The sequence below is a fragment of the Octopus bimaculoides genome, chromosome 12 (assembly GCF_046866305.1).
Source record: "Octopus bimaculoides isolate indiv1 chromosome 12, ASM4686630v1, whole genome shotgun sequence".
Lineage (NCBI taxonomy): Eukaryota > Metazoa > Mollusca > Cephalopoda > Octopoda > Octopodidae > Octopus > Octopus bimaculoides.
Genome location: NC_142939.1, coordinates 68,567,487 through 68,594,986, shown reverse-complemented (window position 1 = coordinate 68,594,986; position 27,500 = coordinate 68,567,487). Strand labels below are relative to the sequence as shown.

Here is a 27,500-nt window from a genome sequence, read left to right as displayed (position 1 = left end):
CCAGGTCTCTCACGGCTTGTGGTTCTGGGATTGCAGTACCTCCAGGTCCTGTGTATGCCAGTTGGGAGGCACTTGTGGCCTTGTAGCGCAGTACTTGAAATCTTTCCGCATTGAACTGCATATTGTTTTGCTCTGCCCACTCATACATTGCATTTAGGTCATTCTGTAGGCTTACAATATCATCAGGATTCTTTATTGCCTGAGATAGTTTTGTGTCATCAGCGTAGCTTGTGACAGTGGCTCTCCGAGTGACCGTGGGCATGTCCAGAAGGGCCACTATGAACAGTAGTGGCCCCAGGAGAGTTCCTTGCGGAACACCGCTCAATATTTGTGTTTCCCTAGATAGTTCTCCATTCGCTGCAACCGTCTGACTTCTACCATTCAGGAAGTCATGCAGCCATTCTCCTAATTTACCAGTTATGCCAAGGTTTCGCAGCTTGTGACATATCAAAGCCATGATCAACTTTGTCAAAGGCTTTTACAAAGTCGAGATATATCACATCAACATTTGAATGGTCAAGTAGCTGCTTCAGGACCCAATCATAATGCTGCAGGAGCTGCATGAGGCAGCTTCTACCTGGACGGAATCCATGCTGGGCCTCATTCAGCAAGTCATTTTCTTCTAGGAACGCAATCAATCTCTTTCTGAAAATTCGTTCCATGACTTTGCTAATATGTGAAGTCAGAGAGATGGGCCTGTAGTTCCCAGCCTCTGCTCTGCTTCCGCCTTTATGGATAGGACATATGGTGCCTTCCTTCAGCTTTTTGGGAAGTTTACCATTTGCAAGGAAACTCTGGAAGATTATCCGGAGTGGTCCTGCTAATTCTTGTTTACACGACTTTAAGAGGACAGCCGGGAAACCATCGGGGCCAGTTGCCGAATTTAAGCTCATTTCATTTATGGCAGCTATCACATCTTCCTCTTCAATGTCGATGTAGGTAATGAATGCAGTCCCCTTCTGCTGAGTGCTATTGTCAAAGAAATCAGCTGGGTTCTTTATCTGCATGTGACTCACAGGAGAAGTGAAGACACTTTTGAATTGTGCACTGAGCTCTTCACTTATCCATGTGGGATCCGCAGTCAGTGAGCCATTAGGCAGGAATAGGGGTCCTATCTTATACTGTACCGTAGCAGTCTCTTTTGCAAATCTATAGAAAGCCTTGGGGTTTGTTTTTATGCTTTCTACTGCTCTCTTCTCCATCTCTGCTCTCTCTTTTTCATGGGAGAGTTTAATCTTGTTTTCTATTTCTAACAGTGTTAGTTTTAATTTAGCCCCTTTCCTATCCCCCAGTTCTCTATTTAACTGGTTTGAGACCTTTGTTCTGTGTTTCATAAGGATTTTCCTGTCTCTAGGAATTCTATTGGCATGTTTGCTGGTCTTTCTATATGGCATGTATTTGGTGCATATGCCTTGTATAGTTGACATAAAATGACTTAGTTTGAGGTCATTGTCTTGTATAGAAAGGCTGTCATGCCAGTTTTGATTTCGAATCTCTCTGTGAATTGACTTCCAGTCCGCCCTGTGGAAATTCAGGTTGGATATTGCTTGAGTCCTCCTGGTGGGGTGGGTGTCAATGGGTTGCCTAGGACCATATATAGTTAATTCTATAATGTTATGATCTGAGAGAGATGTGGGCGTTATTTTCACGTTATGGATTAGGCTCACATTGTGAAGCAGAGATCTAAAATATTGCTTCCTCTGGTTGGTTGGAGTATCACTTGTTCTATGAACAGCATGTGGGATAATTCTAACAAATACTTTGCCTGGCTTTATTCATGCAGTGACATCCCAGAGAGGATGTGACCTTCAGGCCATTTAACATTTGGGAGGTTAAAGTCGCCTAGGAAAAGTATATTGATGTGTTGGTCCAGATTTGTCAAGACCTCTTCTATGCGTCTGAGGCTGTCCTCAAATTTACCCTCCTGCTTTGCGGTATTTGGTGGACGGTATGTTGAGCATACAACTACATCAATCTGTAGAGTTTGAGTGTGATAGGAGTAGTAGGGGTGTGACATCTTCTCGGATGTACATTGCAGCTCCCCCATGACTTCTATCCCTCCTGTCTGTTCGGAGCACGGTATACTCTGGTATGTTTATCTCCGCATCTGCTATATTAGGTGTTAGATGCGTTTCAGTAAGCACCATGCATATTGCTTGATTGCATGTAACTAGGTCTATATATATATATATATATATATATATATGGCAAAATTGTTAATTATTAATTCTATTATTAATTGACGATTCCCTGCCCTTATTCTTGTATGTATATATATATATATATATATATATATATATATATGTGTGTTATATATATGTGTGTATGTGTGTTATATATATATATATATATGTGTTATATATATATATATATACGATATATATATATATTATATATATGCATGTTATATATATACATATATTATATATATATACACACACATATCTATGTATAAATATATATATATATATATATATATATATATTATATATATGCATGTTATATATATACATATATTATATATATACACACACATATCTATGTATACATATATATATATATATATATATATATATATACAGATACATATATATCTATGTGTATATATATGCATATATATATATATATATATACATACATATATATATATACATACATATATACCTCTGTACACATATGTGTGTATATTAATATATATATGTGTGTGTGTGTGTGTGTGTGTGTGTGTGTGTGTGTGTGTGTGTGTACATAGATATGTGTGTGGGTTGGTGTTCGCGCACGCGCGTTTACTGTTGTGCCCATGCCAGAATATAAATATTTCCAGGCTATATGTGTAAGATTATGTCTCCCACTAAACTAATTTTACCTGATGCTATTGCAGGCGTTGGAATTGCAAAATGAAATAAGTATGAAGTAAGAGAGGGAGAGAGAGGTGTAGAGGTGAACAGAGACCATATACTCATTGGGTAAATTCCTGAAATATTAACTAAGTAAAAAAACGTGTATGGATATTCGCAAAATGAGGAAGGTACATTTATACAGTCATAGAATGACGGAAGAAGATACGGTTTCATAATGGCGATACTTTAGAAGCTGAAAGAAACTTAAGCGCACACGCATACGAGAGATGAAAAAAGTGTGGCAATGATATTTATAGACAGATTGAAAGAGAGACCGAAAGGGATAAATATTATAAATGTGCTAAATATAGAGAAGAGAGTGGGGAGAGGGAGAGATGATGAGAGGGAGAGATGGGAAGAGAGGGAGAAATGTGTATAGTTATAAAATATGAAACATTATTCTTTCAAAATGTTTAATGGATATAGTTAATTCTAAGAAGCTTAGATACAGGAAAGGATAAAATATACAGAAAAAGTTACATATATAAAAACGAAACCACACATAAGCGTATACATGTGTGTGTGTGTGTGTGTGTGTGTGTGTGTGTGTGTGTGTGTGTGTGTGTGTGTGTGTGTGTGTGTGTGTGTGTGTGTGTGTGTGTGTGTGTGCGTGCGTGCGCGCGAGAGAGAGAGAGTGAGAGAGAGGGAGAGAGTGAGAGAGAGGGAGAGAGGGAGAGAGAGCGAGAGACGTACTAAGATACCCAAGCGTGATGTGTTTATTAGAGGCACCTTCAGTGCTAACACAATGCTTTTAAAGAGTAACAATGAGTTTCACTTTAATGAGATTTTCAACAGAATAGGTACTGCAATATGTCTCTCCACAGCGTATGTCTAGTTCCCATTAGGAGTGTTAAATCACTAGTTGAAGGATAGTACTTTGAATTAGAACTAAAGTTATTAATACAAGTACATTAAATATAGAATTAAAATTCGGTAAATATACTTGCTGTAATAAAAAAAAAAAATTAATATATTTTCCTTCAATATATCTTGTTTTATATTATATTCAATTTGAAACATGGTAATGGACATTTTATATACCTTTTGGCATTGGTTTTCTATGCCATAGAACTTAGTGATACATCTGAGAATATCAAAAAATATTCCGTTATTATTTGAGAGTCAAATGCGATATTTCCCTATTCTAACTGCCTCTATAAAAATGGGAGTCCAATAAATGTCTCATACGGAAACCATTGTTGTTTACGCGGCTAGCAACACTTATTCGATATATATATATATATATATATATATATATATATATATATATATATACACACACACACACACACACAGAGAAAATAAAGGAATTCTTCATAGCCAGACCTATCACATTGAATTGTTGCCCATAACATTAGAAAGAGGGCGCAGACGTGTAACCATTGATAGGATCACCCGGGAAGCAAAGGCTGTCGACTGCATTATGAACGTACCTGCTTATCACTTATATACCTTACCAGAACACGTTTTAGTTTTTTATTGGATTATTTCTGCGCGTTACTCTTTGGACACCAATGTGCGTAGTATAACAGTTAGAATAGATGTAGCAGACTAATTACGCTATAGTAATTATATATACTCACACACATTATGTACACTGATACATATATATGTGTGTGTGTGTATATATATATATATATATATATATATACATATAAGGTAAACTTACTTGGAAATGGACGCCTTGCGTTCTATCAAATAGTAATATAATATATATATATATATACACATACATATATATATATATGTGTATATGTGTGTGTGTGTGTGTGTGTGTGTGTGTGAGAGTACATATATATATGCGTGTATGTACATATATATTATACATTTATATATAGTATATTATATATATATATACATACATATCTATATACATGCTTGTGTGCGTGTGTGTGTGTGTGCGTGTGCGTGCGTGTGTGCGTGTGCGTGTGCGTGTGCGTGTGCGTGTGTGTATATTTATATATGAAAAACCTAGACACCCACCACATATGTGTGTGTGTTTAAACAACATATTTCGGATATAGTTTAATGCACATTATTAATCCTGGGCCAAATTTACAAGTAAGTTAAAATGCTGACAAAAGACGAATGTTTAGAGCAGCTGCGGTTTCTCCCTTGGTGTATCGTACTTTTAACCCTCCCATACAAATACCAAACAACTATGGTGATGCTTTTGTATTTCTTGCCAATAGATTACTGCCGTCCATTATACATTCGCATCAGAAGCATTTCATCAAACTACAGAAGATATCCTGCTATTTCAATTTTTCTACTTAATGACCAATTATTTTCTTATTTTTATAAGATACTGAGATTTCTAAGATACATCTAAAAACAAAAAATTTAAAGAGTTAAATTATTTCTTCATGTTGTTTATATCAGCACATTGTATCTGTAATGGACTCAACAATTCATGAAACGTGTTATTTGCTTCATTGCCTACAGGGTGTGTATCTTTGATGTGAAACTTATTGCTTTTGTAATCTACGGGAATTGGCACAGAAATTTTCTTTCAAGAATGGAAATACGTTTGTTCTATTGGACGGAATTTAGTATGGAAACAAGAGCTCGCACATATCAATGAGTGCCGCGCAAACCCAGGTTGTGCACAGAAATATCCCCTTGATAATTGTGAACGAAAGGCAGTATATATTTGCGGGTGTGTTTTAGCCATTTTTGTTTCTGTGCTACCAGTCTCTATATGTTCTCTATATGCTCTCTATATGCTCTCTATATGCTCTCTCTCTTTTATATATATATATATATATATATATATATATATATGATTATATTATATTATATCATATATTAGGCTTCAGCTCTATCAGGCACTTAAATAGTAACGCACCGGGTCGGGTGAAAGTAAAATATTTACAGAGCAACTATACAGGAATAGGAATGTTGATACAGTAAGTCATGCAGAAAGATATTCAGGTTATGTATACAATTAATCTAACCCAACTGATTTTATATCTAGCCTGCGGGCTCATCCAGAAGCGTACATCGTGTACAATATACAGTCCCTGATATACTTTGGAGCGCGTGAGGAGTATGCCCCGAGAGACGTGAAACACGTGTATGTATGTATATATATATATATATAGGGACATATCAGTGATCAGTGATAGAATATACAATTGTGAATGTTGGTGGCGAATGAATAGAATTTTTGGCTTCTTCGTGGAAAGATACTTCTAATGTAAACTTTTTTTTATATTTCTTAATGCTTCGTGTTTTCTTCAGATTTGTACATTGATACATCTTGCCTTGTGAAATTGTGAATATTGGATCTTATATGAAACGTTACCAAATAATTAACCGTACATTTTACCATTATTAAGATTATTAGCGTTGTTGTATTTTTTTAGCCCTTGCACAGATTCCGCCATCTTATAGTGTAATGTTGAAGTGTCTAGCAACAGAATATTCATGTTCATAATTCTTGAGACAATTCTTCAGACAATTCTTAATATAATAAGTTAATGATTAGATTATATCAAAGCTGTTGTCATATAATCCGTCTTAATGTTATATACAGACTTGACTACTTACAATTCATTAAAATATCTGCATGTTTTTTAAAGGTGCAATGTCATTAGCAATGCATTATGTAACATTGATGCCTTTTTCTCTTGTTTGAAATTAAAAGGAATTTGCGTGATGTATAAATTGGAAAAGAATGACACAATCATCGCCGGATGCATATTTTCCGTTAAAATTCAGTGATTTCTATTGAAATCAGAATATACGAAATGCAGTGAATGTAAACATTTCAATGTTGATAGAACCAACAAAGATAAATATTGCAATCAGGCTTTTCTTAACATTAATAACATGAAAAGTCACTTTACTTAAAACGTTGTATTGCCATAAGAAATTCATCCTGTAAGACGAAGTTATTAAGTAAATTAAATGTAAAACCAAAATGTATAAAGATACTTTTATGCGTGTTATAATGCGACAGTTGATTGCTTTTCCTTGCTTTGACATTTATATTAATATGCTGAAAAACATTTTGATAAACAGTCTAACGCAAGATTTCGGAAATATGGCAATATAAAGAAAAATATAAATATATGATGTCGTTAATCAAACTGATGTTAATTTGGTACGTCTACATTCATTTCAAACATGTTAACTGATTGTTGAATTATTGTTTCTTTCTCCACGCTCTGTTTCACAAGCTGTAGTCAGGAAATCATGTTTAAAACCACTCATAGCAACTCTCTAATTCAACATGTAATTCAACGTTCGTATGAAAACATGATTTCATCCCTATAGTCAATATGTGAATTCATCACTTGTTCAGCTCTATTTTATATCTTCCTGTTTCTACTTCAATCCTCATACATTACAGTTTCCTCTGTTTGTTTCAGTGGATTTAATTTTTTCAACAGAACAATTTTGTTGTAGTTGACGGGTCATTGAATATACAACGTATTTAGAAAGCACAATTAATCAAGACTTCAAGCTGAAAATTAACATTCTGTAACACACACACACACACACACACATCCACACCTTTAGTAACTTTTTCTTTGATACCCACAGCACTATGTTATTTCAAGAATTCCATTGAAAAAGAATATCACGGAAATACAAGTGAGAAAAAATACCCGATTTAAATTATTGGAAATAAAAAAAATAAAGAACGCCCCCATTCCTTTCATCCTTAAACACGGACTTCTACTCTGATAATGTCATAAAATGTTAAACTTTGCACAAATACCTGTATTTCGTGTGTTACCGTTTCATCTCAATGGAAATCAGTGGCAAATAGTCACTTGCTTCGCATAGCAGAAGACCAAAGTCTGTCGGCTTATAAAGTTTTATTGCATAGCATTACTGTCGCGAGCTTCATCACAGTTGCTCTACTGGTCACGAGGAGGGGTTATTAAACCAGGAAGACTTATTTGTACTCAACCTTACAATGCACTTGCATTTGTTTAGCGCTAATGTACACACACACATATATATATATATATATATATATATATATATATATATATATATATATATATATATATATATATATATATACACACACACATACATTCACTGTCATGATTGTATATCTTTTTCATATCTATTCATAAAGCAATCAGTCTCTATACAAGAAAGATATTATAATTATATATATATATATATATATATATATATATATATATATATTATGGCGTTACCTTAAGATTATTTCTGAATATTGCAATATACTTATACACACACACACCACACACGCGCACGCACGCACGCACGCACGCACGCACGCACGCACGCACGCACGCACGCACACACTACACACACTACACACACACACACACACACACACACGCGCGCGCGCGCGCGCGTATAAGGGCGAAATAGCCCCGACGTAAAGCAAGTCTAAGACATTTCAATTTAAGAGGGAATTTAATAAAATTGGTTTTAAAATTATATAAAGAAAATATTACAAGTTTCAACGTATCTCTTATCAAATATCGGTAAGACTAATAATCTTTCAAGTAAAAACAGTTTATCCTCTGTCTCGGGGTCAAGAACATGTACACACACACACACACACACACACACATATATATACGTTATGCTAAATACTTCTATCATATAGCTGCTTCATTTTTAACCAAATATCTTTACATACATACAAATTATTATGATATAACAATTTAATTACACAAGAATACGATGATGATGACGATGATGATAGTAATAATAATAAATGAATAAATAAATATCCCATCAAGATATACGTTTTTCAGTAAATTAATGATTGGTATAATATTACATTTCACAGGCTTCTTCGAAATTCCAAAATCCCACTTTTAAGTTTATGGTAAGACGTTAGAACAATTTACCTGAGAGCTTGTTAATAATGTTATCATTGCATAACATTATGTCTGGTGTCCCCACTCCCAACAAACGATGCAGGCTTTTGTATAGTATATATTGTGTGTGTAACAGAAAGAAACTAAAGACGGTCTTGCATGCTTTGGACCCTACACATCTGACGACGCGCGTGCATACAACTACCGTGGAATCGTATTTATGCAATGTGAATAATAGATGTAGTATTTAGCAATTACCAACTGATAATGATGTGCCAAAAGAACTGTAATGATTTGTAAGGAAGCCTTTTCCTTCCGTTTCCTCATACTATTTTTTTATATGTGTGTGCGCGCGCGCATCATTTAGGATCGAGCTCGATAAAATTGGTTGCATTTCAAATCAGTCTTTACTTCTGTATATATCGTATCAAATATACATTTAGGCAGATGCTATATCACATCTCTTGGTTAATTCATGATACTACACTCATTTATGACATTATGTTTCGTCTCCTATGTTTTACCTTTCTAGATAAAATTATTGAATAGAAATTACCCTGCAACCAATTCAGTACTTTTTTCACTATTAACTTCTGATAGTGCTCATGTGTATTCTTTAGTGTTTTCAGGTTTCCAAATCGAAAATATATTCAAACTGTGTTACCCGTAATTTTAGACTCCATCTTCTCCTATACAATGAATACAAGATGTTTGCGAGTTTGGAACTGTTCAGATTTTCACGCCGAAAACTTTAATTCAACAATACAACTAATAAAATTGTCAAAGCCGAATTTTAAAACGCATAAAAGATATCTTACGTCTCTTTGTATTTGTTTCTGTAATGTTTTAGATATCGCTGATAACAATCCAGACCTAGTGAATATGCGGGGGAAAAATCAATCAATAGTTTATTACTACTAACCTGAAAATCCATCTAACGGGATATGCATAGCAAAGCAGATCAACTGTGAAAACGTGGTTAAAGAAATTTCAATTTTAATGGTCACAATCAGAAAACGTGTTCTGCTTTGAAAAAATGGCCATGAGACAATTACTTGAATAGAGTATGCAAATGTCAACCCAGGCAGTTATTAATAATCATTCCTACATTATCATCAACTTTATCGTTATTATCATTGTTGTTATTAGCATCATCATTATTATTATTACATTTTACTCTCCTACTGTTGTGTTATATCCAACACAAGAACGACAACTAGCATTCTTCCCATTATCCATTAATGTCAAAAACATCCTCCTGATCAAATGTTGACAGGTGTTGTTTTTTCTTTTTTTTCTTTCTAATTTTAATGTACAGCTTGTCTTCTCTTCTCCGGAGTATCAAATCCACGCGAATTCATGTTCACTCTTTGTTTCCTTGAAGAAATAAAAATGATGAATTGAAGCGATGGAAAGGACGAATAAAGAGGAAACGTTCCAACAGTTAGCTTTGAATGTTGAAGTTCATTTCATCAATTGTTCAGGAGTTGTCATCAAATTGGTTTCACAGTTTCCGATATTCAAATATTAATTTCAACGATTGATGATTTATCATGGCTTGGTTTAGTGTGGTGAGCCCTAAATTGTGAGATGTTAGTTTCACTCAATGACATCTACTGTTCTCGTCGTTGCTAATGTTACGTAGAGAACATTAAATGCCACTAAACTCAACTGACTGCATTAAACTCATTGAGTTTGGAGCTCAGGCCATGATCAAAAGGTTTTGTATAAAATGCTGACGTTACGGACAGTTCTGAGACACGTACATTAGATCCATGCCGCGCAAGTTTATATATATATATATATATATATATATATATATATATATATATATATATATATATTTATGTATTCATTTGTGCTATTTGTATCCTTGTTTGTGTACCTATGTGTGTGTTAAGTAATACCTGCGAACATGTGTCGATGAATGCGGTATTAAGAAAAGAAGAACATCACAGCCTTTCCAAATTACATCTGAAAACTGAAATTCGTGAGGGACACTAAACCACACAACAACCATGCACCAAGAGTACTCCGATTTGTATAATAATTGCTAGGCTGAAGATTTTTTAATCTTAGATCAACTCAAGCAGTGAAACTATTAACTAAATTAGTGATGTGAAATATTTTAGTAAATACAGTCAGAGTGACTCATTTCTCTTTTTAAAAGAGAATCCAATGTAATCCACAAACATTGATGTTAATGTAACGTCGTTTTGGTTTAAGTTTCAACCGCAATTAACGTCATAGAGTACGCGTAACATCAGAAATGATTTCCTCTCTCTAGCAAACACTTGATGTTTTCCATAATGTCATAAAATAAAAACCTGTTGATATTACATGGAATCGATATTACCCATAGAGTAACGTACTAAGTGCTTCCTTTGTTTTGAATTCATTTCACATGCCACCTGATTATATATATATATATATATATATATATATATATATATATATATATATATATAAACACAAATATACATAGATATATATTTGTATGGATGTTTGGATATATGTATGTGGCAACGGCGGTTGCACTATTTTCGCGAAGAAAATATGTGTTAGGTGTATTCTATTATTCTTATGTTTTGGGAGAAAGCTATAAATTGTTGCATGCAAAGATTTGTACGAGCTGTCAACATATGTGATCAGGTTTTTTTTTTTTTTATATCATTTTATATCATTCAACTTACACTCCAATGAAAGTGAATGATAGGCTTGAAAATATTCTTTATGAATTCCTGTCGACAATAGGATTCTAAATTTGGCAGATTTCAAAATTAGATAGCAATCCTCATGAAGTTTGTGTTTAAATTTGACTGTGCATGTCACTTCAATTATAAATATATTTCTATTGACTTCCATTTTCATACAAGATAAATCACAGAGACGCATACAAACGTACACTTATACACACCAACAAATACAACTCACGTACACATATCTGAGTCTGTGTGTTTGCGTATTGCATATTTGAGGTACTTTACATAAATTCTCTGCTGTCAATATTTGAAATAGTTTTCATCGAATATGAAAGAAATACTTAAAATACAGATATAAAAGGAATACTATAATTTTGAAATTGAGCTGCATGACATGGAGCTGAAAGCATAACATTCTGCAAAATTCTGAAATACATCGTAAGTAGATTGCAACACATTCGGGAATAAAATAAACGTTTCTGTCTAAATTAACGCGTAAATTATAAAAAAAGAAAAAAAGAAATTAACTCTTGTTAGAAGGGCGATAATTGATATTGATATCTCATGTAATTGTTACAGAGAACATATATTTTTGAAGGAATACACAAAATTTATGTGCATAAGTGTATAAGTTGAGTGGACGTGTGGGAGAGAAATTCAGAGTTTGAATAAGCATCTCAATACAAGCAATGCAGAAAAGAGAAGGCAGGTGGAGTAGAGAACACGAACAGATTCATAGTGATATGAAAAGAAAATGAACACTTCGGGTAAACACAAAAGGTAGAAATGAAACAAACTATTAAATTTAGCAAAGGACGATGCGGATCTACTGGCATTTGTAAACAAAACAACCGTATTTATGAATCGATCACCAATATAAGTGTGATTGGTCCAATTAGAGTGTATAGAGAATCTCGGGACGTAACTCTATAGCATGATGAGCTGAAAGCAATGCATGACAAAGTTCAAGAAAGTGAACTTTCAAATGGTTGACAAAAATGCTACCCGCTCCCGCTTCCTGTTTACCTTTTAAATACGTATAATGTTTATAAAAAAGGAAGAAGTTTGAGTAACTGATGTTTACGGTTTTATTACATGTCAATAATTTATCAGGTAGATTCGAGAACTTTGAAGTATGAAGGGGTTACAGGTAGTGGAGGGACAGAAAGAAATGAGAAACATTTAACGATGAGATTGCATTTGTGAATTCATTGAAATGTTTAATAATCAATACAAATAGCCCGAAATAGTGACACAAGAAATTAGAAAGACATACAGACAGACAGATAACGAAGCAAGTGATAAAATATTAAATTGGCGAATAAAAGCATTACAACAGCATCTGCCATATAAGATAAAGAAACGATCCCTCAGAAGAAAGAAACCGAGACACTGACGAAAACATATGAAATGATTGGCTCCACAGAAAAAAAGGTAAAAGAAGAAAAGATAATATAGAACCTATAAAACAAAAGAAAGAAAACAGAGTATTGCGACAAATGTAAATCAAACATCCCGATAAAGACATTCGTCCGAACACACAAACATAACTTTAGACACGAACAGAAAAAAAAATACAGAATAAACACACATTTAATAAGAAATTGACATCAATGAGAATTAATAATGGAATAATACAGCAGCCACAGTGCATTACCAAAAGTGCATTAACACGATGTCAAAAAAAAAAATGATTGAAAATACCAGCTAGAAATGAATTACGTTATTGTAGAAGATAACAGACAGGAGAAAAGGACCAGGGCGTGGCTGAATTTTTTATGGACTAGAATTTGCGACTGTACCACATTTGTGGATTCTGACACGCTCCATAGCAATATAATAGGCCCAATGTTACGAAGTACATCATCCACATTATGCATAAACAGTAAACATCGATATGAATGCAAGGCGAGAATGAAATAAATTCCTCCTTATATCCATCAATAGAGAATTCTTCAATAGTCATTTCATATACAGTTTTAGCATCATGAAAGTAGAATTCCATCTGTAATTCTTCTTCAACATATGATTCATATAGACACATGTGTAGACTTGACAATACATACATTTTATTCATATTCATACAGACGTACATATTCATATTCCTTTGTCTGTGTGTGTGTGTATATATATATATATATATATATATATATTTATTATGTGTGTATGTGTGTGTGTGCATGTATGTATGTCTATGTGTGTGTGTGTGTGTGTGTGTGTGTGTGTGTGTGTGTGTGTGTGTGTGTGTGTGTGTGTGTGTGTGTGTGTGTGTGTGTGTGTGTGTGTGTGTGTGTGTACACGCCACTGGCTAGCAGGAAGTATGCATTACACGCCAGAGTACCATTTTAGATATTAATTTAATAAAATAATGAAAAATTGCAAATGTGTTAGTTAAATGAAATGGAACAAATATGTTAACATCAACAATAATAAATAAAATTAGACATCTTTTCGAATTGGTTAATGAGAGTACTTTAAAGGTATTTTGTTTGAAAGACACAGAAAATCTCCTCCAAATGATATGCCTCTAAATAATGAGTTATCTGCGCAGAAATGTTCGTCATTACTTCACCTGTAAACAGTTTGCTTTGTATGTTAGTTTTTCCGTTGGCACGTTTGACGTGATTACCGTAACTGCAAGTGTCTGTATCGCGTGTCATGTGCTATCAAGTTACACAACGTTAAGTTAGCGCTCGTAATGATTACCAGTTGAAGTAACGGTGAAAATGGGTGATGGATCGAAGAATGCTGTTATATTATCTCAATAGCATGGCCATGAATAGTCAACATTCATAAATGACTTTATCTATATTAGGTGACTAGACCAGAATGATAATACCAATATGCGAGAAACTGCATAACCTACGTGACAGACATCTCATCAGCATATATCCACTCACGAATTCATACGCAAGTGAGTAGAGAATTTGCCGACTTGCTCTAGCAATACTCCTTCATGGTCATCCTATAAAATTCTCAACCATGCCAACGTGGTGAGTCTCACGAAAGGCAATCAAGGTTAAACGAACGAGAAAATTTACAAAAGTGGATTTGTTTCATCACGACAATGTTCCAGCACACAAGACCCTGCTTTTAATAACGGTGCTATGTGACAGTGGCTTTCAATTGGTCGATCACCTTCCTTATAATCCTGATTTTCCCCAACATGAATAACACTTGGCTGGGAAGCAGTATCGCACTGATGATCATTTTACACCTCTAGTTGATGATTTTTTTTTTACCAACATGATAAAAGCTTCTTCACCGTGGGTTCCACTCACTGTAATACCGGTGGAAGAAATGTGTACCGCAAGATGGATATGTTGAAGACTATAACTCATTTGGTTTTATATATATATATATATATATATATATATATATATATATATATATATATGTATATGTATATATATATATATATATATATATATATACATATATATATATATATATATATGTCTATATACATATATATAGAAATGGAATATATATATATATATATATATATATAAACTAAATTTTAATCAAAATGTTATTTTGATTTTGATTAATATCTACATTAATTCTATTATGAAATTGATTAAATTATATCAAATCTTGATCGGCAAAAACAGTTTCTCTCCAACAAAGAAATAAAAAAAAACATGCAAAGTATTAATACCCTAAGCATAAATTCGGAATTATTAAGTTTCTGTTACATGTAAAGTTAGATATCAGTTTTACCTGGAAGCACAGATTAGATTTCACTGCAACCATTTATTCGTCATCCATCAATTGTCGATCTAAAATAAAGATATACAATAAATATAATTTCTAAAAGTTAAACAAATGCATTTATTTCTGCAAGTATAAATTGAAATTTTATAACACGTTGTCTGCCATCTATAAAAGGTTATGAACAGGAATTTATTGCTTTTCATTTTATCTACGTCTATATGTTATTACATTCATATATTGACTTAATACTAGATTCCTTTATGCGGAGACAAATAAACATAATGATAACCTCACGCCTATGTAAGCTGCCGGCATATATAGAAATTCGTTACCAGTTCAAATATACCTGAGGCATATTCGAACCTGCAAAAAGGCCATTCGCTGCATTTTGTTAAGTAGAAAATCCCTCCCTGTTGACAGTTACTTTTAAACACAACGAGACAGCTCAAAGCTTAACAGGACTGTTGGGTTCATGCATTTCAGAGTGGCTATCTCCTCTTCAACACGAGACAAAGGAAAATGAAAAGCTGCGAACAGACACGAGAGACATGTTATTTTTATGATAATCCTGCCATCGTTCAATGACTGGTTGCGCTATTCAGCGGCTAGCCGTTTATAAAATACGGGGTGACACGTATATAAATGCAAACTTGTTACCAATTGAAATATACTGAAGGCATATTGGAACCCACAAGCAAGCACTTCACTGTATTTCTAATTTGTATAGAAAATATATAGAGAGAGTTTTAAAGTGATTGAATCGCACTGCTAACGTAGGTAGAGTACAGTATCGACTTAAGCTTTTAATATACTTGGTATTATTTTAAAGTAGCATAACGAAGTGCGGTATCGGTACCAAAAATTTATATATATATATATATATACACACACATATATGTATATATATATATAGGTGTGTATGTATGTGCGTATGTATACAGTTGTGTGTGTGTGGTGAATATGATTATGTGTTTCTTGGTAGAAACACATTTTTAAAATATAGACTTTTCTCTTAATTTACGTTACAAATTGTTATGGAACATACATGATGTTCAAAATATCAATTTAGAATTATTTTTTAGCATCCTAAAACTAACAAGCATTATTAATTTATATTTAGAATATGTTAACAAACATCAAACAAACATCTTAGCTTATAGCTAACTATTCCTATAATGTATGGACTAATTTGATTTTCTACAGTAAAATAACGTTCTTGCTTTTTCTTGTTGCAATCAAATCAGGTTACAGAACGTCTGGTCATTAATTGACATTTCAAAAACAAACACATTTGAACTTCAAAAGTTATAACAGTATGAATTTCATGCGCACATCCACACACACACACACATATACATATATATATATATATATATATATATATATATATATATATATATATATATTACAGAGACTCACATGCATACACAAACAGAGGTACATACACCTCCACAGAGACACATAGGCAGAGGCGTCCACAGTTATAAGCACGCTGTCTACATGTTACATAATATCTTGCCGCATGCATTCATATACCTGTTTTGGGGGTGATAAAGGCATACTTCCCTTTGATATTGTGATCAGTAAGTAGATATTGATACATTTAAAAGTGTAGAGAAGCCACTCGAATGACAAAACGGAACGAGTATCTGAAAATGATCCACATCCACCGTGTCAATGTGTGACCGTGAACGTATTTGACTGCTAGTCAAGGTATTGGCATATATGACTGGTCAGTGGCTTTCGCATCTACCGTACATCGCTGATCGTCACTTCGACCTGCTCGATCTCATGAAGGACAGACTTTCGTGACTGATTCGATGACAAAAGTGACGTGAAAGCTCTACTGCAGAAATGTGAACAACAGCAGAGAAGTGAAAGTCGCTTCGAGAATTGGCTTCCACGATGGTGCAAATGGTTCGCTAGTAATAAAGACTTTGCTGTCTAGTGTCTTTGTAAAGAGGAAGGATTAATCTAGCAGGATGGGAAATTTCAATGTTCGATGTCGCTTGATAAAATGTTAACTCTCGAAAATAAACCTAATTAATGCTGACGATTTACAACTGTCATTCTGTTATTTCATATTTCTCCCGTGAAGTGTCAGTAAAAGAAGAAGAGAAAAAGAAAACCACAACGATATTTAAATTCAAATTAATTAGTGATAAATACAAATGAAATTTTATGTCACTTTATCAACACCAAAGTCTACTGCATCACACACTTTAAACAGCTCACTGGCAATAAATATATACTCAATGTTATGAGAACCGCTAAATATTCACAGTAGTTCTGTCTCGTGTGAATAATTTTACACTAATTGAACAATATTTCCTAATTAGAGAGTTAAAGTCGATTAACGATGTTCGAATCAAAGGAGGAAATTTTATTAATATGTTCTTAAACATAAAGCATTACCAATTTTGTGTCTATCGTAGAATAGATTATTTTAAAGAATTTTCTACGTTATGAATTTATTAGCCGCAAAGCACATTTACTTCATATCATTTCCTACAATAATAACAGAGAAAGACATCAAAAAATATCCTCAACAATATAAGACAATCAGGCTGCAAAGCATTCCGTGCTTGGCCAACTCCTAATTTGTAACGTTCCCGTGTTTGATGATGGCTAATGTGCGACTTAAAATGTCATTAAGCATAAGAAGAATTATGTACATATATATTTTGAAGACCATTTCGTGGTAGAACCATCAAACCTTAGACACACACGTATATTTTATTGTACTCAGAATGAAATAGTTCCAACGTCATGATTATATAAGGGTGAGGAATTCAAAACGCTAAGGAAACTAGATTGGTTGTGCGCAGGCGCAGTTGTATGGTCAAAACTTGGTTTCCCATTCGCATGGTTTCAAGTTCACTCCAATTGCGTTGCACTTTAGGTGTGTGCCTTCTACTGTAACCTCAGCCTCACCAAAAACTTGTGAGTGGGTTTGGTGGACGGAAACTGAAAGAAGCCCGTCGTATATATATATATATTTATGTGTGCGTGTGTGTGTGTGTTCGCTTGTCTCCCACTACCACTTCACAACCAGTGTTTGTGTGTTTACTTCCACGCAACTTAGATATTCGGCAAAAGAGAGTAGGCTTAGAAGGAAATAAGCCAGGATCGTCGAACCTTTCGGCTGTAATTCCTGAAGGTGGTGCCCCAGCATGGCCGCAGTCTAATGACTGATAAATAAATAAAACAAAACATCATATTTTACTTATTTTCAAACTTTATTATGTGGCATCTATTTCAGCAAAACTTTCGCTATTCATAGCTTTCGTTGCGATAACAATAAGCGGTCCTCCAAGCTTCCACTCCTATTTAAATCAGACAATTTTAATGCCTTCTCCATTAGCCAAAGATAGTAAAACCTTTTCTTTATGAATCTCATTTTATTTTCCAGGGAGAATCATGTCGAAGCCTTCCTCGGATCTCATACGAAGATAATAGTATTACTTGTGTTTATTTTTCTTCCTTATTCTCGTCCTCCTTCTTACAGTCTGACATATATATAAATGAAACAATCTACAAATTAGAGTACCCCCCCCCCACACCGAAAACAAAACCTTGAAACAAAAACAAGGTAACGTGCATTCAACGAATTTCTAACCGTTTCCCATTAGTCTGACGTCGACTGCCATATCAGTTCTATAGAATTTCTCATTTGCTCTGAGTACCCTTATGCACTTATATAAGCGGTCGTACACATTGGCACACACACATATACGCATCTTTTATTCGTTTCCGTCAGTGAACTACGGCTATTCTGATCAACCGATTTCAAGGGTCTGGGCGTTTAAATCGCTCGAAGCACTGAATTATTTGAAGCTGGACACTTACTCTATCGGCTGCTTTGGCAGATCCATTATTATACGAAGATGTAAATAAAACAACACAAGTTATTAAGGGATTGGTCTAGTACAATGATGCACGCACATACAAACATATGCATAAGATGAGCTTCCGTACCGTTTCTGTTTACCATATTTAGTCACAAACATTGATCAATCTGAAACTATAGGAGAAAACGGCAACTGTAGATGCCGGGCTGCAAGACCGTACCCGAAAATGCGTGGCTGCAAAGCGGTCTTTTTCAGCACATAGCCAAGCCTGCGCCTGTATATATTTCTTACAACTCAACCTTGCAGTTTTTAACTAATCTCTCATTGCCTTTCTTTGTCTTTCTCCCTCATGACCATTAACATGACTCGACACAATTTCACTCTATTGAACCTGCTTTATTCAATAATATATTCCGATTCTGTGATTCATTAAACTATTTTGTGGATTTATACTCATTTGTCATTCACATGAAAATTCCTAATCTTCTATCTCACTTTATATTCATCCGCATGAGATTACTTTACGCCATTGCCTAAAATCACTTATTTTCATTTAATGTATTTGTACGGATTTGTGAGCTGAGTTGACTTCGCTCTGAGGATGCAATGATTTCATTGATCGATCTTATCAGCACATTTACTTTCTGCCATTGCATTTTACTGATCCCATGAGCTTGAAGCAATGATCAGATATGCTATGACAAGACCCGCTGATAAATAATAACAAAAAAAAAAAAAGGTAGAAAGGTTTTACTTTATTTTACAATATCTTCTGACATGAATAGATTGTAACATCAACGGCAATGTTAGAATCACAAGAATATGAGAATTTTCATCTTTTGTTATTAACCCTATTGGCGTCAGATTAAAGAAAATGAGGAATTACAAAGTTACTGCAATTTTCTAAAGCATTAGAAGCATTATTTAAGAGAAATCTATCTCCGATTACCATCCAGTTAGTGAATGGAGTTCTTTAGGTTATCACTTCACATTCGGCAAACGTTTGACGAATTTAAATTACATATGAGAATATTTGCTTCTAATTTGAATAGGTCATGATATCACGATTACATCTCACCTTCGAATGTATTCACTAACATTTGTACAATCCTCACTTTGTATTAATGGCGGGTTTTAAACAATTATATATGTGGTAATTTCGAAACACGCTTTTGAAACGATTTCTTCCTTACAATATCTAAATAACGGAAAACAGACGAATGAGATTTTCTGAAATATTGCTGTCTAACACGGGAATCGACTGTTCAGATATATAATACTGTAGCACTAAAACGAAGCGCGCATTATCATCAAATGTTAAATAGGATTTCACTACATGGAATATTGTGCATCAATTGATTGCTAATCCAAAATTAGCCTTCGTTGTGTAAATCCAAGCATCGATAAAAAGAACCCCCCCCCCCACATTGATTATATCTTTACTGTGTTAATACACATATAGAATTAATGTATATTTTCTAATAAACTTTGTTATTAGCGAGTAATTGATTGATTATAAGTAAACATAACAGAATTCTTTTTCACTTCGCCTGTGGATAATTAATTATTCATTAGGTTATGTTTTACAAACCAGTGTTTTCCAGATGAATGATTTCTAAAGGAAGCCTAAATCTGTCTATTATGAGTTTCCATTAGAGCGTTCGCCCTTGAAGAAACGTTGATAGTATAACTTAACCAGAGTATTTACTGCTCACGTTAGTCACAGTTCTTGAGAACGCTTAAATAACAATAGGCTTGGCAAACCAAACGTAACCTTATAAACGCATACATGCAAGCTTGCATGTAAACAATATACAGAGTGACAGAACAATACGTACATAAGCAGGGGTTGACCGTTACACACACACACTCACACGCAGACAGTCATACATACACAAATCATTTGATATTTATATAAAAATATTCTATGAATGCTAATACTAAATGTACACGTGAAGGATTTTGTTGCATGTTTTATGAAAAACCTGAATCAACTTCATTTAGTTCGTTAATGATCGTAAATATAGAAACAGATTTTCGAAGTAAAGAGATTTTTATCTTTTTCCATGGAAAGTTTTTTACGCTTATTAATTCTCTTGTGGAATTGTTTTATGACACATATTACTGTATGTACTATATATAGAAATGATAGTTCCTTATTCTTTGAGGGCAAAATTGGATACAAAATGATAAGCGTAGCATCTGCCCAGTTACTAGATCAAACTGTGTCCTTCATGAACATGAGCAAGCAATTAAGCTGCAGCAAAACGGCTTGTGTTGAAGCATGGATACTTTACCAAGCCACTGGCCAATACAAATATACGCAAAAAAAAATAGGCGCTACGAGAAAAATAATAACATTACAGATGGATTGGTGAATTCATAGGCTCTCTGAGGGTAACAGCAGCGGACATTTGCAAGCAATTATCTAATGAAACTGACATCAGATTTACACCACAAACTGTCAGAAACTGCCTAAAAGAATTTGGACTGTTCGGCCGGATCGCTTGAAAAAAAAATCCGATAATTTGTCAGAGAACGCGGTGGAAGCGGATCAAGTTTGCTAAAAGACATATTGAATGGACCGCCGAAGTCTGGTCAAAAGTTCTTTCGGGTGACGATCCCGCTTCTGCATCTTTGGATCAAATGGACAGACATGTTAGACACCGTCCAACTGAAGAATCCCATTCTAAGTGTGTCGAGAAAAGGACGCAAGTGGGAAGAGTGGGTGGGGCGGGGGTAATGGTGAGGGCTGCGTTCATCAGCTTAGGTGTCGGTCCAAATATTAAAGTTCATGGTAGACTGAACAGTGTAGGCTATTCGTGTGTGTATGTGTGTGTGTGTGTGTGTGTGTGTTATACAAATATGTATTTGTGTTGCTATTCTTGTATTTCATATGTAAATACGAATATATTTACTCTATTCTTTTATTTCAATTGTTTATAAACGCAAAATCCGGAAATATCTTTCAATGAACGCCAAACCGATTTAGCAATCGTCAGCTACAATCGCATGAATGCCGTGTTCGAGGCAGACACGCAATGTGGAATAGTTTATCGTCTGCAGAAATATATAATATTCGACAATAAAAATTTGAAATGAGTAAATGAACGTTAAGGACAGTTTAGAAAAAAGTGTCTCTTCATTACCTTGGTCTTTCCTGCAGCCAAATACATTCAGCTGTTTTATTAGATCATTGGTTATACGTACATTCTATAAAGTACAACATGGCAGACGACTTTCTTTCTTTTTTTTAAATAAAATTACAAACTGCGTAGTTTCATTTAGTTCAATAAACAGTGTCGCTCTGCGTGGGATGAATGATTTGCAAGACGTAACGTTTCATTACGTCTCTTTTGAGTTCAGATTTCACTAGAAAAGCTTCACTATTAAATATTCGGATATACAATCAATAATAATGTAGCACTTCTGAAAGTTTCAATTCCATGCTTCTCTCCTTCCCAATGTATACAATTGTAAGACTGTGTCAGAAAAGTATACAACTTCAGTTTGTGTTTTTTTTCTAACATTATTGGATTTATAATAAAATTGTGAATATCCGTTTATATATTCATAATAGTATTTAACAAATATTTGTAGTTCATAATCCGGATTGATTAATTTAGTGAATATTTATAAAAATAAAATATATATTATAATTGATATTTAGCATAATTAATATATTTCATATTTGAAGGAGAGTAAACATAATTATCCATGTTCAATAATTTTCTAATTCGTGTAAATGAATTTGAAGCAATAATCGATTTTGCCTGGATGAATCGATTCAAAACACTAAATTAACAGTATTTTCATTAAACAACTTACAGCAAAGTATGGTGGATACATCTGATGTTGCTAATTCTTTTCCTGCCTCAATATATTTTTTAAAGTGTACACCCATATATTATTTTCTACAGGAGTTTCAACAAATGGTGGATCATATGTGGAGTATAAATATTTCTGCCACGGCAAATCATTAAACACTGGATTAAATGATGCTAGACACCATTCGCTCAACATTTCACTACAACTGTATGCATGTTTGTATTTGAAGTGCTAATTAACATGTATACATACATGGATAATGCATGTGTGTATATATATATATATATATATATATATATATATATAATTTTCCAGTGGATGCTGCAACCGTTACCAATATAGCATAAGACTTTACCCGAGGGGATCATTGATTAGATTCCCTAAGGGTCGTTCTCATTGTTTATGTTTATGTTTCCAAGGTTTCAAATTTGTATATTTAAAAGAGATAGAGACTTCGAACTCGACAGATCTATATTACATTTATTGAATTATTTACAATCCGATGTCAACATTTCTGTGCCCAAACCAATCCAGCGACTGATCCGATGGATGTCTGACGTTTGGCACTTCCTCAGGAATGGTTTCCATCAGAACAAATAACGAAAAAACACACAGCATGGACGAGATAAAGGTAAGGAATTTTTAATAATTTGTTATGATCGTTATTTGTGTTTTTTCGTAATTTGTTCTGATGGAAACCATTCCTGAGGAAGTGCCAAACGTCAGACATCCAACGGATCATTCGCTGGATAGGTTTGGGCACAGAAATGTTGACATCGGATGGTAAATAATTGAATAAATGGAATATAGATCTGTCGAGTTCGAAGTGTGTATCTCTTTTAAATATACAAATTTGAAACCTTGGTAATATATATATATATATATATATATATATATATATATATATAAGTATTCTATAATTATTATCAGGGATCAGCTAATTGCTTCGCCACGCACCGAATTTGGAAATAACAGTTAAAATCCCTTTTCCGCTCCCATAAATATATCCCAGCCACTTACACACTTGTTTACGTAGGCAAAGAGAAAAATAACGAATCCCCACGTGTTACTGTATTACTGCCTGGTATATATTTATGGTAGCAGAATAGGTATTTTAACTCCTATTTCTAAATTCGGTGCGTGGGAAAGCAATTAGCTGACCCCTTATTATATTTATGCTTATAATTATAAAATACTTGTATAACGTTACCCTCAAAGGTTATTTTAACGTACCAAGCTACTTAGTAAAATTACTAATGAATTGATTAATGAATTTTACCCATTTATTATTATTGTATATATGTATGTATGGATAGATATATAGATACATACATACATATATATACATACATGAAATATATATATGGTGGGTGGGGGAGAAGCAGAACGTATAAAGCAGAGGCCAACATACGTGTATACATACATACGTAACATACTGCATAAATACCAATCTTGAGAAGATTACAGATCGAATCCATTACTGTAACTGTAAAACTTTCCAGAAGTTTATCATTTCAATATTTATGAGCCTGAGAATGCATACATAAAGGTATACATGCATACATACATACATACATACAGACGGGCGTGTCTGTGTGTATGTGTGTGCATGCGTGTATGTGTCAGTGTATATGTAACCTGCATGGAAATGAAAGCATAAAAACGATGAAAAGCATATATACATCACGTCTCATTTATCCAAATCCCGTATTTGTATTGAGCAAATAAAATATTTTTAACTATTCTAACTAGACACACATTTCTCTGAAGAGTGAATATTTAATGTCCGATTATAATTTCGTGCTATTAAACTTGGAAACAAATGCTACTTAGATCTGTCTTGGCATTGATGATCAGACGGACAATCCAATATATTGAATGCCTGATATATGAAGGAAATTAATTATGCGTGATCAGAAATAATCAACGCGACTGATTTCATTCCGAATCCACTGGACAATTATGATTATTAGTGTGAAATTTAATGACATGAGAATTTAGAGACAAGCAGGTGTACAAACAGCGAAAACAATTTCATGTGTAATGGAAATTGGATATTGAAAATTAAAACGTTTCAATATGGAATTGCTTTTGTTATCTGTTAATGAAGTGATTAACATTGAGAGGATTTTACAGATGGCCGGAACTAAATTACACATCATAAACGTTGATAGATAGATAGATAGATAGATAGATAGATAGATAGGTAGGTAGGTGAAAACAGTTTGATTCAGACTCCTTGGTACCCTCGGTTTCATCGTGCAGCTATTCTCCGGCCGTGTATTTATATGTGTACGTGTGTAGGTACGTGTGTATGTGTCTGTTTCTGTAAATTTGTGTCTGTGTGTGTTCATGATTGGAAATACACGCACCAGCCTGTTAACTTAAATCTAATCTCTCTTCCGCTATATTTTATCACTTCAATTCTTACGTTATATACCCAACGAACAACAGTATCCGGTCATAACGTAAATACAGCAGACACGAACAACATGCGTAGAGCATCTCAGTATATCTGTTGGGACATCCCCTTCTTTATGCATCTAATTGATGTTACACAAACTGCACATACTGATGTAAGATAATTACATGCGTAAAATCTGACACACAATGGACAATTGCAAGATGAGTCGAAGCGATCGTCGTAATGAAGACTAGTAACAAATCCATATGTTCCCTTCATCAATTATTCTTTTCATTAGTTTATTCACTCTTCTCCAACCGCACTGCGGTGTAATCGCTGTGAAACGTACATTGTCTACACCTAAGTAATTGCAGCTTTGGGCTGGTACCCGATAGTGGTGATAGCCGAATATTCGGGTCGATTGTTTTCCTGGAAATATCCTAATTTCACACCCTATCTTATATATATATATATATATATATATATATATATATATATATATATGTATTACTGTTAGCTAACGATGAGCCTGATGAGCCGTCCGAGGTATAACTGTGGGAAATGAGCCGTCTACTATTGCGCTAGCCTGATGGAAAACTAACTTATAAGTGCCTGGTCTCTCCGATCAGATGGGGATGAACGTGGGCTACGTTTGTTCCGTGCGGCCAATAAAGTCTAAAATACTATTGTCATATATATGTGGTTAGTGGGGACATGTTTTCCTGTTTCATTTTTGTCTTCCTCATAGCTTAAACAGTTTTACCTCATATTGTCTTCTTGATTACATTTTATAAATTGTTGTTTATGGTACGATCACGATTTTTCTTGAAATCGATCGTTTTGTTCGCATGTTCTAATTGTAATCATCACCACATATTTTGTCTTCTCTCTTTTTACTAAACACTCAGATATTTACCTGTTGAAAGAAATGACAATTGTTACCTCACCATCGAACACTTTCCTCCCATCTCTAATCTTTCTTAAATCGTGTGCATCTTGTAATTCCAAGGAAATAATCATATAACAACTGCAGAAATAGCATATGTTTTTCCTCCTATATGATATGAACCTCAATTCTATTACAATTGTGCTATTTGTCGTGGATCTATTGATATTTCCTCTGACCATTGATGCGAAGCTGCTAAGATATTGTTGCACCCATATTGCTTTTTACCTAGCAACGAAATATTTGTATTTGCTTTTCAAACGTTATCCAGTTTCACCAAGCGTAGCGTTTAATTTTCTGCGCTTCTTATACAGTTCGAGCTGATTGGGTAGAATCTACCTTATACAAGAACACAATAAAGTTTGACTTCTTCAAACATGTTAGCATAATCCCTCAGCATGTTCTTGCATAACGGCTTATTATTAAAACCAGCATTTCCGTGAGTTCTCATCCATTCAAGGAGATATTTAAGCACAGTATTGGAGATAGAATGAATATAAGATACCAGCCATATTATTATGCCATCAACCTCAAAGAATTATTCTTTATCTTCTATTCTCAGTTCTTTGGTTTTATTGAGTTGAGAAAATATTTTCGTTTGCTTTCTATCTTTCTCTCTCACACACACCTCCCTCTCTTTCTTTTTGTCTCCTTCCCTCACCAAGAACTCTATGTAATTTCGTTTGAGACTCTTCTTTCACTTTCACTTTTCTTATTTCTTCTGCCCTTTTGTCCCGCTTTCTTCTTGTACATATTGTGTTTCTTTGTCATCGATTCCTTCTCCCTTTCTTCTATCATTACTTCTACGAACAAATAATAATAATAATGATATTAATATCATCATCATATTTATCATCATTATTTCTATTATTTTCATTATTATTATTGTTGCTTTTGTTATTATTATTATTATTCATAGCATGCTCGAATCTCTTACATTCGGAATCGATGCCGTTGATACCGGATCACAACCGGCTTCCTTAGATACTGAGGGCCTTCCTTACAATCCTTCCTATTCCCAGTGAAGGAGATATTGGCATTAATGCAACTGTCATAGTTACATGAATCTCACTAAAGAAACTACCAAAAAGCTTGGGAAAATGCCTGTCGCATTTCTTCCAGTTATTTACGTTCTAAGTTCAAATTTCACCCAGATCAATTTTGCATTTCATCCCTCTGTTGTCGATAAAATAAGTACCGGACGAGCGCTGGGATTGATGTAATCGCCCAACCCTTCCCGCTGACTACTCTAACCTTGTGCAAAAAAACAAGAAAGATTATTAGATGTATTCATCCGACACGTTGATGGGTTGGATTCATGTAAGCAACA

General features: G+C 34.1%; 1 protein-coding gene across 5 annotated transcripts in view; it reads right to left on the bottom strand.

Moving 5' to 3' along the window:
• LOC106881655 (uncharacterized) overlaps positions 1-27,500 on the bottom strand; it is a 261,665-nt gene that overhangs the window by 110,972 nt on the left and 123,193 nt on the right. For all 5 annotated transcript variants that reach the window (XM_089361266.1, XM_089361265.1, XM_089361267.1 and 2 more), the window contains one exon: positions 15,148-15,206. The gene's annotated coding sequence lies outside the window, so the exon portion shown is untranslated. The remainder of the gene's footprint in view (positions 1-15,147; positions 15,207-27,500) is intronic.